General features: G+C 38.3%; 1 protein-coding gene across 1 annotated transcript in view; it reads right to left on the bottom strand.

Moving 5' to 3' along the window:
* Positions 1–18,564, bottom strand: part of tmem198a (transmembrane protein 198a) — a 39,304-nt gene extending 20,740 nt beyond the window's left edge. The window contains exon 1 of the mRNA XM_044365605.1: positions 18,151–18,564. The gene's annotated coding sequence lies outside the window, so the exon portion shown is untranslated. The remainder of the gene's footprint in view (positions 1–18,150) is intronic.
* Positions 18,565–18,877: the final 313 nt, after the last annotated feature.

Here is an 18,877-nt window from a genome sequence, read left to right as displayed (position 1 = left end):
ATAATAAAGCAAAAACTAAAATGTTATAAGGTCTTACAATATGAATAACGATTTTTGGTGGATTTTAAAGACAATTATAAGGTGAGGATGCCTTGAGAATATAACTGAATATAACTGAGTTTACAGTTTTCAAAGATCACAATGCAGTATAGCATTTACAATGTAAAACAGATACTGCTGACATTTATGCACAAGTGTAAAAACAAGATAGCGAGTTAAAAACACAAACAACTAAACAACAGCCTATTTTGGCTTTTAGTATTATGGGAAGTCAGGAAGAAAAAATGTTTAGTTCTACAAAGGCAATATGCAGGTGAAATCTTGCACAAGATGTACAGGATATTTCCTCCATTTGGGGTGAAAAGGGCAAAACTTGATAAGACAAGGGCGTCTGCAACAGAGACATCTTACATATTAGGAAGAACAAATCAAAACCTTGACTGCAGTGTCTGAATTTTACACAAAAACAAAGTATTGATCGTCTCAAACACAGTATTCATGTAAAAACACTGCACTAGTAATTAAGTGTGTTTACCTACTGCTTATAATTAGACTCTATTGATTATATTTAATTGACTTCAATTACTTAAGTTCCCATAGGGTAACTTTGGCTATTAAATTACTGAATTAATTTCTTGTACCCACTGTATAACATGTATTATAACCTTTTATCTAGTGAGACGTGTGGCTGTACTGAGATGTACTGTTCTATATAATGTAGCCCAGTAATTCTTAACCTGATCAGGTAATATTAGGAGTGTGGTGTCAACTGCAGGCATGCAGCTCAGGAGATTCCAAACCTTTACTTTTTTTGATGGGTTAATGGTATTTTTTTTTTTCTGTCAGGATGAAAATGTGCCTGAGGCTTCCCATTTTGATCCTTTTTTTGTTGGATTTCTGCCATCGCCTAATAAAAGTGATCAAAGTCAGCTGTGTTTCACATATTTTGTCTGAAGATAACTGAGGGCAAATTCCGTCAATCACCCTATCCCACTCTAGATTACACAGGGACTTTGTAAGTAAGTAAAATAAGTAAGTAAAACAGCAAGTAAGTACAACAATCAGCATTAAATTCTAAAAGCTTTTTGAGTAAATTGTGCACGAAAACCCATACAGTTGCAGTGCAATATGTGCGATTCAAGGATCGTAGACTCATGCTGTTCACCATACACCCACACACAGCAACACACTCATTCAGGCACTAAATCCCAACAGTTTAATTTCCAGTTGAGACAGGAATTAAGACTTACTAAGCCTATAGACTCATTCCACAGTAAACACCTTTAAATAGAAGCATCCTTTAAGTGGCATAAATGGCAGTTTTTGACTGCATCATGATTATTTAATGACAAATGTAAAAGGTACCACATCTTTTATGCAGCTGTAGTGTTGCTCTCTGTATCCACCATGACATCTCTTTCAAAGACACTTTAATGAATGAAAAGGTGTGACTCCTTTTCCACTGTTGTCACTGTTCCACTCTTCTCATCTCTTTTCTCCGCACGGTCTGTTGGACAAAACCCCCCAACTTCAGAGAGAGAGTTTGTTCCTTCTGGATCAACAGTGGGTTAATCTTAAGAGTGAGGGTTTAACTTGTAATAATTGTAGCCTGTCATGCATATCTTTTGCACTTCTCCCACAGTAGTTTTGTACTGTACAGTAAAAACTAACAGATAAAAAAGGAAAAAAATGGACAAATGATTACTTTCCCGACATCAGCAATTTTTAACAGCAATCAGAGATCAAAACATGACATTTTTCAAACCCTTTTGAGTAGCCTAAGTAGTTGTTGTATGTAGTGATTTTATAACTTCTCCACTGCTGCATCTTTAGCTTTAATCTGAATTGACTTTAGAGTATCGAACAATTGTACATTGGACAAAGTATAGTAGTGCTAACCCTGAAGCATATCAACTTCTTCTACAATGCACTCAAACCTACAGTCTCTGTGGGTTACAGATCACATGTTAAATTTGAAGTTTTGTTACTGTGGATCCATTACGGTCATCTTTCGAGAGTCACTGCACTTGTCATATCAGAGTACTGACTGACACGCTCTCTATCTGTCCCCCATTCCACCTCTCCTGTGCTTACTCTTCCACAGACATACACACAAATGTACAAACTGTACACTTGCACCTGCCTGGGAAGGGAAGTAACCTCTTGTTACTCTGTATTGACTTAGTAGGTGCACTGTAGTGCACACACAAACACAAACACACACAATTATGATTTTTTTTTAGCAATACAGCACCTCTGGAGTCGTGTACGCTCAAACTCAAAAATGGAATTTTTCAGTATGACGTGAAAAAAAGAAATTTAAAAAAATAAACTGCAGAGCAGATTTCAATTCGAGCGGCAGCTTTAATGGTAGCAAAAAAGCAAACCATCAGCATCACAACACACTCATCAATATGCTCTCATTTGGAAGAATATCACTAATGATGGACACACAAGATCACTCAAGGTCTAACTGCATTCATTCAGAATGATTCATTGTTTACAATGATAAAAGTTTAGAAAGTGACGAGTCAAGTGAAGTGAAAAAATCTAATGGAAGACAAAGCACAATATGAATGGGTGCTAATATCTAATGGTCCAATGTCTCAATAATTAACTGCTCAAAATTTCGCCTGTAATTAAGGCATCTAAATGTCATACTGTGATTAAGCCATAGTCACACTATCTTTCATTAGATCCATTCCTGTGTCAGCAACACCCACCTGAGTCTTTGCCCCATGGGCTCCCCTGTCACTACTAATATGGAATTAAAAGCATTAGCATAGCTTAACATGAACTATAAGCTAGTATTAAATATTTTAATTATATGGTGTAAGCAATGCTCCCTGTGGGAGACATCGGAGTGTGTGACTCAGAGCTAAAAGGAAGCTGATTAGCATTAATAGAGTATCTAAAGACAGCAGTCTTCAGTGGCAACCATGTTAGCTCTATAACCTGTACTATATGGCCAATAATAATAATAATAAAATAATAGCAACTATAGGATAAAGTGATACAACATATCCTGAAGTCAAATCCTCAGAGTTACAGTAGGTACAGTCCAACTACAGCAGAGTAGATACTTATTGACAGGAGAAACTCAGCTGCTTGGTTGTTTAAGCAGCAGCCATACACACCATGTCATCATGCTGCCCTGCAGACTTGTGATACCATCATAAGTGATTTTCATTTTAAATTGGTGCAGATAAGGTGATACGGTCAAACTTTATCTACACTAAATGGCTACAGTGAGTAAAGTTGAAGGAAAACTTCTGGAAACAACTTCATAACCTGTGTAGGCATCATCAAAAACCCAATAAGACTGCAGTAAAATTAAGGTTATTTTTATACACTAAGTAGAAAATATCAGAGCATAGAATACGTACCTCCGCCAAGGCTACACAAGGCTTTCCTACATTTGTTTGTTTCAACTAAAAATGTTTAGAAATGTTCAGTCTGCTTTTGGATCCATATTTATTTACATACAGTGATGTATAGACACTCATGGGATATGTGTGCCAGAATGGTTTCATTTTGGTAAGTGCAGTCGTTCACGAGAAAAGAGCATAAATTATGAAAAATGCTCACTGTTGCAAGTTCAACAAATCTTTTTAAAAATCCTACACCCAGCAGCATCCATCCATCCACTTTTACACAAACCTGCATCCGTTTGCATTCCCTATAGAGAGGTTCAAAAACCTGAAAAGTAACTGGAGGATTTTAAATATATAATTGTCTTGGAAAACAAATTTTGTAGACTGCAGCTAAGTTACACCACAGGCACCCTGACTCAGGGGGAAGATCTATCTGAGAATGCATGACAAGCGAATAACAGGGATAGAAGAAAGAATAAAGAAAAAATGAAAATGTGCTTTAGGACATTCTGAGTCACAACAGCTTTATAAAATTCGGTGCTTCTCAAGGTATTGTGGGGTAGAAAATGGCACAAGACTGACCAGCAACATGTAGGGAAGTTGACGTTTTTCAAAACCTTTACTTTATTTACTTTACTTTGTCACTAAAAAAATTAATTTGTTGACTCTGAAAGTCAGTGTTTAATAGAACTGCCACAGAACAAAAAGGTAAATGATGCCTCTCAAGAACAGCACCAATTATTTCCATTCAGCTTAATCAAATAAACTATTGCAGTCATCCTCTGTTTACGCCACATGACTGTTAAAGCTGAATGTCAATTTAACTTTGTGAGATTTTTGTCAATGTGGTGACTTGACAAGACCTCTGCTAACAATTAGAGATTAAATTATTAGAAAACAGCCACCCATAAGGTCAGAGCAAGGAAGACGAAAAAGCAACGTATTATGCAACAATGTCACGTCCTGTCTGTTGCTATAACAACCAGCAGCGGCACAAGGACCCTGCAAATGGAAAGGGGAGCTCGTCTCCAAGGGAATCTGCACGTTAAAAGCCGATCCGTGATGGTTTCTTTGAGGCCCCTAGCAGCAAACTGTCCTGACCTCTGATCCTACGCAGCTAGGGCCTCTTTATAATTCATGTAAGGGTATCTAGTGAACCAAATCATTCCGCTGCATTAGAGTGAGTCTATTATGACCTAAAACAGTCCCATTCTTGACATTTAGGAATTTTGTAAGTACAACAGTGTGACTGGTGTGGCTTTGAAAAGTTCACAGTGCTTAACAGACACAGACAATGCAAGTACAAACATCCTGTTGTCCTGTTGTTGGCTAAGATTTAACAACATTAACAAGATTTAACGATTTAGTTGTATCCTGTTGGCCTAAACCTTGGAAAAAACGGTTCTAATGGATCTACAGTGAGGTTTTAGGTGTACAAAACAATTATAGCCATATGGAGAGCAAAACATTTACAACCTTATCACAATTAACAGTAATGATTTGCACTTGAGGTCATCAGAACAGGAGACTTAGCCTCAGATGTGCTGTGTGCTCATTTTTGTGTGTGTGACTGATGCCTACTACCCTTTCAAGAGCAGCCAAAATCATCATGGGATTATAGGAGTGTGCTCAAAACATGCGGGGGAAGACGTCACACCATAAATTAATATCAAACGCAGGGAGCAGTTCTGTATCACTGCTTGTTTTTTTCTGTGCGATGAACAGCAATGATGCACCTACAGGTTACAGTTCGGTGCAGAAACATTATTTCTTCACTGTGGCACTATGTTCCCATAGAAACTGAACTTTTGATCTATCTATTACAGTGCCTTTTCATAAAATGTGTGTTGGTGTTGGCATATGTGATAACATTACTACATGCTTTTACACTATATTTGTCTGAGGTTAGGTAAGATAATGAAGGAATCATATTGTAGCAACACAGGTCATATTTTTCCACTGCACTGAAAAGCCTGGAAAGACTTCATTTTCTGGAAGTTTTGCTTGAGAGCTTCAGTATGTAAACTCTGCAGTGACACCAACATCCAAAATGCTGTTTTGCAGAATTGCTTTTCCTCCCAGCTGACAAACAAAAGAGCACTGAATCACACCACAGCACCTCTGACACCAATCATAGTTCATATGATGATTAGCTCAGCCATATCGTTGCTTGCACGCCTCTGTCAGCTCGACAGGCCAATAATGGTTACATATCAAAATTGCTGGCAGTGTAATAACCTCTCTGTGAGATGATGTGCTCTCTGTCGGAGTTTTGCTTCTGTTCCTCTCCACTCCACATCAGTAGACAGTCTGAGGTCACAGATCAAATCTGAAAACTGCTAACTCTGTAGTAACGGTTTTATGATTTATTCTGTTGTATGCCAGCTGGCCTTGAAACTGTATTTGCCATTCAGTGTGGTGTTGACTTCACCATCACCTGTACTAGTATAGGTCTTTAAATCTTTGATAAACAATCTATATCTACTTTAAAATACCCTGACCTTACAACTGATATAACTGTTTATATTATGAGATGAATGACTATGGATTAATATCTCTATGCATAAACATTCGAGCTTGTATTTGCACACTAGATTAACATTCTAATTTCAAACGCAAGCTGAAAAATATTAAGTAAATATAAAATTGACAGAATGAAGTCTTCTCCACCTTAAAGTTTACAGCTTTTCTTCTACAAACCTGCTGCTAGATAAATTGTATTTTCTCTATTCTCTATTGATATTGGCAAACTGACAGTGGGTGAAAAGGGTTCGAAAGTGTTTGTGTCTGTGTGTGTCTCTAGGTGTGTGTGTGTGTGTGTGTGTGTATGTGTGTTGGCATGAATATTTCAGAGGCTCCACACTGAGCGGTGGCGACAGAGCATCACCAGAACGAGGACACACTGCTCTCCAGGGTGGGGATTGGAAGGGTTGGACGGAGGGAGGGATGGAGACAGAAAGAAAGAGAAAGACTCAATATGCACACACCAAATTTCACATAATTAGAAATTCTCTGCAGGTTATAAGAACGCAACTGTGAACCTCTTTCCTGTCTTCCAAAGTGTGTCTGCAGGGTACAACAAAGTTGAAATGAATGTTTCCCCAAAGACAGTGAGTCTAACATGACAGAAATCAAAAGACAGTATAGATTTTTCCTTCTGGCAACTTGCGGTCAGCTTCCTGTATTTTCAGTGTTTGCGCGGTACAGCATCATCCTCAACAAAGCCAGCCCTCAGGTCAATTCTAGTTCCTGCGCAGAAGAAACATGACAATACGACAGAACTAATGAGAAGTCGGGTACCTGGAGGCTACCGTTCACTCAGTAGAAGGACACATTTTATTATTAGGACTGTATATTGAGCAAGAAGGTCAGTTTGAAAGTGCTTATTTTTTATCGGCATTACAAAAGCAACTCGGTAGCACCTAATTTTAAAACCACCTGACTGAAATTCTTATGAAACTCTAACAAAAGAAATCAAAGCTCAGCTTTTGTTTTTGGCATTAAAAAATATTCACATTTTTGCAGCAGTTTGTCTTTCCAGAGAGAATGGCGTCATTACTCTGGATAATAAACAGACCTTCCTGTGCACAGTTTTCACCGGAATGCCTTTCTGCTGAGATGAAAACTTCTGACAATGTGTTCTGCACATTATCCATTGTAACAGGACACAGTTTATGGAAACTGATATATTCCTGATATATTTCCTGACGTAGTTTTTTAGTCCTGTGGGTATTACAAACAAAAATCCATTCATCACTATTGTATAAGGGCAGAAGCAGATATCTTGGATATCACAAAACATGGACGGTTAAAACCAAAACTCTCTGTATGGCAACATGACTAGAGGTAAGAAAGTTTTTGGTAATTAGGGTGAACCTTAGAAGTAAAAACTGAATCACTATCACTCGAGGCAGAACGTGTTGATAGCAACCCTTCTATGATGTTTAAATGGACAACTGTCTCCCCTAACACTGGTATAAAGTGGTGATATTGATTTGTATTATTATATTGATTGATATGTACCTAGGTGTACTAAGCGCATCCAAACAGACCAAATATCAGATTATGGTAACTAATTTTACAATACTTTTTGTGTACTTTTGATGAACTGCATGAAGATACAATACAGTACAACCAATGGGAGAAGAGGTCAGTTGGTCATAGTTCAGTAGGCCAAAGCAGGATGGAGATTTTGCCAGCTGGTTAACTAAGGTGAAATGTTTTAGAGGTAAACCCTCCTAATACCACTAAAGCTATTACTGAGATATTCAGCCTGTTGAGCTGGTCAGGTTAACAGGATACAACAGACCATCACTAGGTAATACGGAGAGCAACATTTTCTCCTTTGAATTACCATTTCACAACCGCAAAATTATGTTTAAGGGGAAAGACATCTTGATAATTCTTCAGTATGTCAGACTGATATCAGTATGTCAGGCTGGTATTGAATTTGCCAGTATGAGACAAAGGACATGAACACTTAGATTCCAGTGTTGATGGCAAACACTTACATACCCAACCACCACCCCAACCTCCACACACTTTAGGAACTTCCAACTACTTTCTTCATCAGCAAACTTTCTTTCATACTTTCTTCAAACATTGCTAACGAACATAACATTGCACATAACAGTTGATTAAAATCATTATCTGAATTTCCATGAGGCAGTCTTTGTATTATTTGACTCCCCATTTGTGTCTCTGTGCAGATATAAATCAGACTTCCTCGCTGTTCGTTTGGCTTTATATTGTGTCTTTTTGACCGTCCGTGGGTTCATTCTTCTGTGTCTATGGAGTCATATCCAAAGAAGATTTAGGATTGTGATTGTCCTGTTCAATAAATCAATGATATCTATTGTTAGAAAGGCTAGAATGATGGGACTGAAACAGGACTATGGGAACAGGAAGTTAGGAATTTATCGTAGTAGTTCTTATAGTACCTGCGTAATAATTGTAATATCTGATTCCAATCATTATATGGATATTGAGACAATCATTCATGGTTACTATCTGTCAGCAACTTTGCTCATCTGTTGTTTCCGGTTTAAAGAAAGAGAGAGGGAGAGCAGTCATGTGCATGTGACAGTGAGTAACAGTGTTGCTGATGTCATGACTACTAACAGGATGACTGTGTTTCCATGTAGCCCATCTGTCACAGAGGAGACTACTAGTGTGTGTATTTGTGTGTGCGTGTGTGTGTGTGTTGTGAGAGAAGGATATTGTTGTGAAAGCAGAAAGAGACTTAGAGAGGTAGAATCTGCTTAGGAGTTAAGACAAATCTGACAACAAAGAAATATTGCAAAACGGTACAATCTAACATATGTTCTCATGCAATTGTAATACAGAATACAGATTAATTCACAGTGCAAAAACTGCTATTCTGCAGACCACTGACATGTAAAATAAAGTCATCTAGGCTTATAATGTGACAGTGTGAATGTACAGTATAGCTCTATAGCTTCCACTGTGAAATAAATCACAGTATGGGAGCTGAAGACACTGCAGCTTCCATTTCACTGTGAAAATAATAGTAAAGGTACACTGGTAACATTTGTTATATACAGGAGAATGTTTCTTAATGGGATAATAAGTATGACAGTGAATGTATGGCATCTGAACCACTTACCACTGGATTTTCTAAAAACACAGGGAAGAGTCTCCTCTTTTGCATCATACATTTTCTGTAGTGGTAACCAACATGTATGCTGTTTTAAATTCTTAAAGAAAGTCTTTAAGAATAAAGAATGCTTTTTAATGGAGAAGGCAAAAAGACTCAATCAACAGTCATATGCTAGCAGCTCTGTCAGACACTTAAATGACCAGTGTGTAAGATTTAGTGCTATCTAGCGGTGAGGTTGCAGATGGCAACCAACTGAATACCCCTCCACCTCTCCCTCCCCTTCCAGGCATGTAGGTGAACCTATGGTGGAACTCGCAAAAGGCCCTCTCTAGAGCCAGTGTTTGGTTTGTCCTTTCTGGACTACTGTAGAAACATGGCAGTGCAACATGGCGGCCTCCATGGAAGAGGACCAGCTCCCTATGTAGATATAAAGGGCTCATTCTAAGGTAACGAAAACACAACAATTCTTATTTTCATGGGATTATACACTAATTAAAACATACTTAGGAATGTTATATTCCATTTTTGCCAATTCTGTTCCGCTAGATGCCACTAAATATTACACACTGGTCCTTTAACAGTAAGCACAGCAATGCTTTGAGCTAAATGCTAAAGTCAGCATGCTTACTATGCTCACAGTAACAATGCTAACATGCTGATGTTCACCATCTTAGTTTAGAGTGTTAACATGCTAACACTTGCTAATTAGCACTAAAAGCAACATACAGCTGGAATGTCATTCGTTTTGCAGGTATTTGGTCTGAACCAAAGTACTGGACAAATTACAAATTTTGTCCAGGTGATTGCACTAGAAGCAAAGTCAGGGGGTCAACAAAGTCATCACAATTCATCCTGAAGATAACAGGAATGGCTGTACTAAATTCAGTAGTAGTAGTTGGTGAGATACTTACGTCTGAACAAAAGTGGTGGCACCATGCCACTTTTTTCAGAACTCAAGGAAGTTTATTTGTGAACAAGAATCATCCATTCAACGGCAGACAAAACATGTCAAAATAGTGCTAAAACAACTAATCAGTTAGTCAACTGGCAGAACAAAATTCAACAATTTTTATAATCAATAAATCTGATGTTTATCAAGTAAAAACGCTGAACATTCACTGCTTCTAGCTTCCTAAATTTGAGGATTTGCTGCTTTTCTTTGATTTATATCATTGCAAATTTGGGGGTTTTCAACTTGTGATTGGACATAACAAGAAACTGAACTACATACTAAATTATGAATGCATTTATTGAAATATTAATGAAAATAATAATTAGTTGCAGGCCTATTTCTAAACAAGTGAGACTGTACAGTTACATTGAACTAGTTCCCTGGTCACCACAGTTGGCATAGTAACCAGAAAGACACAGACAGCCTTGTCTTATTGGAAATGCCCTCTCTGTAGCATCTTTGATCAATTGCTTTGCTTAGCTGAAGCTTCTGTAGCAGCTGTATAAAGGCTGCTTGTACAGCAAATACAAGTACTGAACATCAACAGTGTAAATGATTAGTTATTGGTCATTTGTTCAGATACTAGATGTTGACATATACTGTAAGTCTCACATCACTCATCACAGCATCCTGATTTTTATTTTACTTTGCAAACTTGAGAGGTCTTAGTTGAGATTGACCTTGCCTCTTCTGACTGCCTTTATGGGTCCTTCTTATTGAATTTCATTCATTCCTTGATCACATCCTACACTGTGGTGTTCAATTTTAAATGAATACAAAGTCCAGTGTTTCACAAGCATAGAAAGATGTGGACAATAAGGGAGAAAGGGGGGCAATGTAATAGCACATTTTTAAGTAATGTTCCTTGTCGGGAAAGTGCACATAATACAGCACTTCTGATGAATAAAATATTGCCAATGGTAGATAAACGGGTGCAAGACATTTTGAGAACACCATTTTCATTTTTCTAAGTACACATGCAATTCAAGGCCATTTCAAAGACAGACTGAGTAAAGTCAGAAAAAGGGGAACCTTAAACAAAAACAAGTTTGGTCACAATTTAAACAGTTTAAATGTCTTTCACTGCTTACAGTCTTAAGTTCCTCATTTACTTATCTGCATCCAGATAAGCTCTTTAGGTTATCTGCTCCCTCCATCATGCATCTATTTGATTTGCCTTTGTCGGGCCACCACTTTTGTGCAGACTGAAATATCTCAACAACTACTGGATGGATTGCCATGAAAATTTATACAGAAATTCATGGTGGCGTAGCACAAAAATCTGTGACCTAATACATCCATTAACACCTGTACAAATAACTGAATTGACAAGTTAACACATGCATCTGTAGTGTTTATTAGGGTAATCAGTAATGAAGTGTTTTTAACACATTTAAGAAAGTCTGAACAAATGGACATATTTAAGCCCTCTTTTCTCAACATACTGTAATTACTGTGTGAAGCTTTCACTATGAAGTTTTAGAAAAATGTAGAACATTATTTCTGTCTGTTTTTTAGGCCTTCATTATACCCTGGGCATAAGACAAAGGTGGCCCCTACAGTGGGGTTACTGTATTACTGTATTTCATTATTAAATGCAGTCCATTTAAAGACAACCACATAAGGCTTCACTGGAATCATGTTTTATTTGCAGAATGAAGGTGAATTAATTTCCAACAAGTGTTTGCCCAGTCTGTTGCAACATAGAAGCAGCATAATAAAATTTAGAAACTTAGAAAAAAGATTCCCTCAGTATTAAAACTGAAAACGCAGGATTAGAACCTGCTATCACTTCCAAACTGATTAACTGGTGTGCAGGGAGTAGTGTTAAATAATAACTCAGTCAGGAAATGATCAAACTTTCCTGATGCCGCTAAAGGTTTATCTCATGTTAATGTTGCTGAAATCTCCTTTCAGTGTAAACTGCTGTAAATGACTGCTTGAGAAGCTCTATTATTGTTTCGGTACAAGAAATAGTCTGTAAAACTATTTATTCTGGCAACAGTAATAGTAATAGTTTGCTTATGCTAATAATGTAAAATTTCAAAATTGCAGATAAAAGCAAACAGTTAATTCCCCCTCACTACTACAGCTCTGGATATTTATGGTCCCCAGTCGATGAATCCTAATGACTTTGGTGATCCCCTGACTTATCCGTGAGCGCCACCATGAAATTGGCATGTGGTTTTCAGAGAAATGTCTCAACAATTGTTGGATGTATTGCCATGAAATTTGGTACAGACATCCATGCCCCCCTCAGGATAAATTGTAATCCTTTTGATGATTTCCTGACTTCTTCTCTTGAGCCACCATCAGGTCAAAATTTCTGTTTGTCCAATACTTTGGTTTATAGCCAAGTACCTGCGAAACCAATGACATTTCCATTAGCCTCAGCTGTACTTACATCAGTATGTTTGTCATGGTGAGCATGTTAGCATGCCAATGTTAGAATTTAGCTCAAAGCGACACTGTGCAGCCTCACAGAGCCAATAGTGTGGCTGTGGACTCTTAGTCTTGTTTGTAGCAGTAAACCAGAACTAAACTGGAGGACACTCACATTGAAACAGCCTCGGCTTGGGTCTTTGGTGTGTTCAGGCCATTAAATTTAAATGCAGCAGGGTGATTTGTATGGGAGCTGAGAAACTGTTAACTTTCTCCTCACACTCTTGCTCTCTCCCTTTGAGCCACAGATCTATTGAGATTTCTAAATGACCTATGGACCCCTCACACCCCCGCCTCCCATACACACACATACAAACAGTACACAGAAAGCACATCCAGAGACTATTCTAGGCCTAATGTCCTATCTCTGTCCTATTATTCTCTCACCCATCAACTTTTCATGCATCTATTTAACCATCAAACTACCTAGAGAATGCAACAACAAAGTATGGAGGTGAACAGAAAATGCTGCACTGTCCAATGATGCCAGGTATTTCTTCAGATGTAGCATGTATACCATTGGCGGTATATATGTGTGTGTGTGTGTGTCGGTGGCCTTAGCATTGATCCCTCTCTAAGCCTTGGTCATTGCTTGTGGCCTGAAGGTGAGGTGACAGGGGAGTAAAGAGGCTTTCATCAGATTACAGCTCATTCTCTGTCTTTCAACATCTCTCTGTCCAGCCTCATTTATCTCCCAGCTGCTTTCAAATACTTTGCTCTTTCTCTCTCGCAGAACACTAGACCTACTTTAAGACAGAGTGTTAAATTTGTCTTCAATCCCACATGGATCCATTTGATTCTCTCCAAATATTCCTCAAGAGCTGATAGCAGCTGCTCAAAACTGTATGACTGAACATCAAAATGTACTGTACACTCAAAATGCACGAGACGTGTGATGTCTTCTCCCAGGCAATTACATACACACTCCTACTCATTTTTATTGAGGTAACTGAGGTCAATCAATTTGACACACAAGCAAATAGATGTTTTCAACAGCAGACACAGATTTGTTATTTCTTTCAAAACAATTATGCCTCCAATTTTGACTTTCTTCTTTTGCCTTTAGAGAGCAGTGGTAGATAAAAGAAAGTCAGATATTTTATCCTTCCTTCTTTCCTCTCTAAAGGTATGACTGTCTGGTTTTCACATACATTACAGATTTACAGCTGCTGACCAGTTAAGTGCAAGTAATACAACAAACGCCAGTAGCCAAAAAAATATTCAAAATTAATACCACAATGAACAAATTAAAGTCCTAAATTTAATATTTAGCAATTTATTGGATTATTATTTCTGAGGCATTAATATAAGCAGCATTTTAATGCTGTAGCTGCAAGGTTGTGCTGATTGTAAAAACTTGCTTTACTGTTGGCTAGTTTAAAGACCTGTATAACAACGCATATTTTATATGCTCATTATACTTTCTTAAAATCATAATCTGCAAAATACCAAGTAACTAGTTCTTAAATAAGCAAAAACAATCTTATTTGCCACTGAAACATTAGCATAAAATTGCAACATTCAAGTAAAGTACAAGTACCTTAGAACTGTACAGGAAGTGAATAAATGTACTTTGTTCCTTTTAAGGATGGGACAAACCAGTATTTCCATACTGTGCGAAAAAGTGATATTTCCAAATGTCACTAGTGTGACATTTCTTCTTAGTATTTGCCTGCACAGGCGAGCACGCAGTCAACTCATAAAGACCATACATTCTGTAAACACAGTGCAAACAGAGATTGTTTACATCTCCTACAAAAATGTCGGCAGTTTCAGCAGGTGTTTCTGCTTAGGCTGTAAGAAAAGGCCCTTCAAGCTATACAACACCATTACATGCAAACATACACACGCACACACACACACACACACAAACACACACATACATACTGCCAGAGGCCACTTATACACTATGAGTCAGATCTGGTCCGCCATTCTCATTACACGGACTGCGTCCAGATCACCATACATTTAGTGTACAGAGTGCTCAAATCATTAAAGAACATCCAGGCAGCATATTATTGAGCTTAACAAACAGCAATTTATCTGACTAGTACTTCGAAGCATGTCTATGTGTGTGTGTGTATGTGTGTGTGTGCGTGTGTGTGTGTGTGTGTGTGTGTGGTGTGTGAATGTGAATATGCCAGTGGGAAGGACAGCACTGGTGTGTATTAATGGGATTAGGATCGACCCTTTCTCTCTCTTCTCTCACACACTTCCTTTCTGTTTCTCCCCTTTTTTCCAAACTCTCCTCCTCTCGCTTTTCCTCCACCATCTTTTTCTCCACCCAAATCATTTTTCTTGAAGTCTATGTCTATGTCTTCTATGTCTGTCTGTCTTCTCATACATATATATATACATACATATAGATAGATAGATAGATAGATGGATAGATAGATAGATGGATAGATGGATAGATAGATAGATAGATAGATAGATAGATAGATAGATAGATAGATAGATAGATAGATAGATAGATAGATAGATAGATAGAAGGATAGATAGATAGATAGATGTATTTATGTATATATTTATGTTTGTGTTTTTCTCAGTTCCTGTTTTTCATGTGTCATGACCTTGCTTTCTGCCTTATTGCTCTAATAACTCCCATTTTCAATTACAGTCTCTCTTGTCTCCTTCCTCATCCCCATCCATCTTTCTCTTTAATATATAGCAAAACCATGAGGCCTGTTGCAGATTAGCTCTGTCAGACAGAGAAGCCCCTGTAGAGGTTTTGTGCTCAGTCTTGAGTCTTTTTGGCTTATGTTGACTGCACTCACATAACCTGTCGTCAAAGCATGGCGCAGTGAGAGATTAGAAACACAGGTGATCTACGAATTGTCTCTTCTCAATGAATCTCCCTGGTATCCATCCTCACCTCAACCCTGAATGACATTAAAGCATCTCTAGCCTGGATGGTGAGGCCAATTTTTACAATCATTTCAAACAGTATTTGTGAGGTTGTTTTCCTTTCCCTCTGCAAACCTCTGCTTGTTTCTCTTAAGAGAACTGTTTTCACTCAAGTATTAAATTGTTTTGGAATGATATTTTGAAGAGGTTCGGACTAAGAAGAAATTGTTCTTATGGCTGCACAAATCCTAAGAAACGCTTACCCTCAACAGATTTTTCACGCTTTATTCAGCTACGGAAATGGAAAGTGCCATGAGGAGATAGATTTTTTGACTTCTGGCCAAACTTCTCATCAACTCTGAGTCTGTCACTTTGGCTGAGGCCCAAAGTCGGCAGACCGCTTGGCTCCTGGTTATAGTTATATAACTGGCAGCAAAGCACCATATGGGGGCCTCAGTCAAATAGTTTTTTAATGGACTTTTCAAAGGTGTGAGTTTAAATCCCAGCGCGTGTTATATTCTCACATTTCTATGCAGACACTGTCATCCTGTCTCTCCAATATCTTCTCATTATCTTATCAACACGGGCCCAACCAACTATTACAAGACATTGAAATTTAAATTTAATATCAAGAACTGTCATTATTCAAACATTTAGGAAACACTGAGGGAAAAGTACAGTGCATATAAATTACACCTGTCAAGCAGAGTATCTAGAGTCTTCATATCACTGGGCCTGTTAGAGAAATGAGCTTCTGACTAAAATAATGCTGGCTGAAATAACAGCATCATTTCGACATTATAGGACATAAAAGTGAATGTTAAACACTTTCATTTTGCTAAATATCTTGTTACAGTGGCCTGTTGGGTGACTCCCAACAGCTCCAGAGAAGCAGTACAGTGTCCAGCAGCAGAAGACTTGGTGCACACTGGGTTGAATGTGATTATGTGACTGTAAAAACTGGATGTTGGGGAAAAAAACAACTATGTGTTTATCCACATTTTATCCAATTAATAAGGGATAATATATGATAAAGAGCCTTTATTATTATTTTTATTATTATTGAGCAGATCCACCGAGCTATTTACTTCCACAAGTTCATATGCGGTGAGACCACAGCTCCACAGTCCAGCCCAGGAAACCGAAGGAAGATCTTATTAAAATATTTTACAGCACTACAAAGTAAGAAACCCTATGAAGCCAGTGCTCTGTCCATGCAGTACTGAACAAAAGCACACAGAGAGTAACTAGCTGCACCGCAGTTTCTTCACAGTCCATTTTATTCATGTTTCTTCCCACGGTGTCTTTTCCTGTAGCATCCTCCATTCAAATACACCAAATCCATCATTATATTTCAAGAGATCTCCAGCTCAGGGGTGTAATTTTACTTTTTTTCAGATAGACTGTGCCTGGTCATTTTTCATGCTTGGAGAAGGCCAAAATGCTCCTTATAATCTTTAATCTTAAAGGAGATCCAGAACTCATAATAGGAAAATAACAATATAATCATACTCATTATTTCATATGCTTTTCCTCTCCTGCTCTTGTATTTGACTGTTATATTTCTCTCATGTTTCTTTCATGTATTACCCAAGTAGGTACGTTCTAGAGCTAAAACGGATTTGTCCATTAATCGATTAGTCGATTGATAGAAAATTAATCAAATAATCGTTTTAGTAATTCTTTACTCCAAATCAGTTGGTTTTGGGTTCTCAAATTTGATGATTTAATGCTTTTTTGTCCTACATGATGTTACTGTAAACTGAATATCTTTGGATTTGGACTGTTAGTTAGACAAAAGAAAATATTTGATTCAACACATTTTCACTGTTTTTTTGTAAAATAAGCGTTAGCTTAGTTTGTACAGTATGTAAATGTAAATTTGTATCTATGTAAATTTTTGTTTGTTTTGTCTCTCCTGCTTCCCATAGATACACACACATCATTAGTACCAAAAAATATGGAGCATGAAGCACATAACTATACAGGTCAGTGATGTACATTACCAGAGACTGCTCAATCTCTTTTTATGTTGATTGCTTCATTTTTATGCATTTCTGATCTTAAAATGCAGAATTGAGAGAAAGAACACACAGGTTCAAGCTTTGCCATTCTCAGAATAGCACCAGTGTGTGGTACAAAGACAACATTTGCATGTTTAACAAAAGAAACAAAAACATGCCTGCACACTTAGCTCAGCAGGCGCTGCCTAAAATTACTCCTTTCCTCTGGCAAACTACTAATTATGAAGATGTTTCATGTGTTATTGCTGTACCCAGAAGAAGAGAGAGAAAGGAAAAATCCAGTGAGGGACAAAACATTTTCCCTTCCTCCTGTTTATGATAGATAGATAGATAGATAGATAGATAGATAGATAGATAGATAGATAGATAGATAGATAGATAGATAGAAATCAATTTGGCTCCCTGTGTTTACACGCTGTCCAACCCAATTATACACAAGGGTATCAAATTCAGAGTTTAGTCCTTTAAATTATTCATTCCCGCACATCATGAAGGATTCATCTGGCTGTCACTGATATGCGACCGTCGAGACGTCTGGAAGTGCTCATGTCTTGTGTTAAAGCACCAAATGTTCCGTTCAGCATCGGTTTGAAAACAATAGAAGGAAAACAATAGCAGAGCTGAGATAGGCTACTCGTCCCCGTGTCTAATTTTCAAAGGCAATTACAGTGCCGGGCATTCGGCTCTGAGGAACATAATTGGCTTTCGGAAACCATTTTTACATCGTGAAATGCGGATGGTTTACTTCAACGTTTAGGCTGTTGGACGCAGATAACGTTACACTTTATAGTCTTTGTTATTTGTGGCACACGTAAGACTCAGTTCAAAAAGCTTAGCCCACAGTATGTGTCACAACTGTCGTTGGAGGGTGAACAAAGAACACTCACTCACCTCAAAAATGCAACATATTAGCGTGGTTCCCCCTTTGTCATCCCCGAGTCCAAAAAGAGGAAAAAAAAATAAGGAAAAAAAATCTCCACTTATCGGCTTGTTCAGCTTGAGAAACCCAACATCATGACCTCAGTGGATCGGGTTCGGTCCAAAACCAGCGAACAACTCCAGAAAACCCCGAAGCGAGGATGAAACAATGTTCAACTCCTCTTCCCTCTCATCCACTCTTGGCTTCAATATCTCTCTTAGTGTGTGTCTATCTGTGTCCAGACAGACGCGGTGTTGTTAGTCACCACCTCATGAAGTACTGAAAGCCAATAATGGACCAGTGTGCGACGGGAAATGGAAATGCTGCCTTGCGGTTTTTATTCCATGTTTACATCATGCGCCCATTGTATCCCTCCTAAACGAGTTTTGCGCTTTCTTTGTGCTCTCTGTCTCTCTCGCTGTGGGTAACGGGTTAAACCATTCCCGCAGCACGAGAGGGGGGTGGAGAGGTGCTATTCACGGCATTATATGGGAACGAATGGGCTTGGTGACTCGTGGCCAAATGTTGTTATTGTCGGGGATAAAGAGACGAGGGGGGGGGGGGGGGGGGGGGGGGGGGGGGGGGGGGGGAGGAAGAGAGGAGGGAAAAGGGGAAAGAGGAGACAGAGTGGGGAGGGTGGTAATAGCGGGGGAGAGGGAGAAAGTGAGTGAGGGGCAGAGGACAAGAAGAGAAGCCAAG

This window comes from Thunnus albacares, chromosome 11 (assembly GCF_914725855.1).
Source record: "Thunnus albacares chromosome 11, fThuAlb1.1, whole genome shotgun sequence".
In the NCBI taxonomy this organism is placed as follows: Eukaryota; Metazoa; Chordata; class Actinopteri; order Scombriformes; family Scombridae; genus Thunnus; species Thunnus albacares.
Note: the sequence above shows the minus strand (reverse complement) of the source record. Positions and strands in the feature narration are given on the sequence as shown.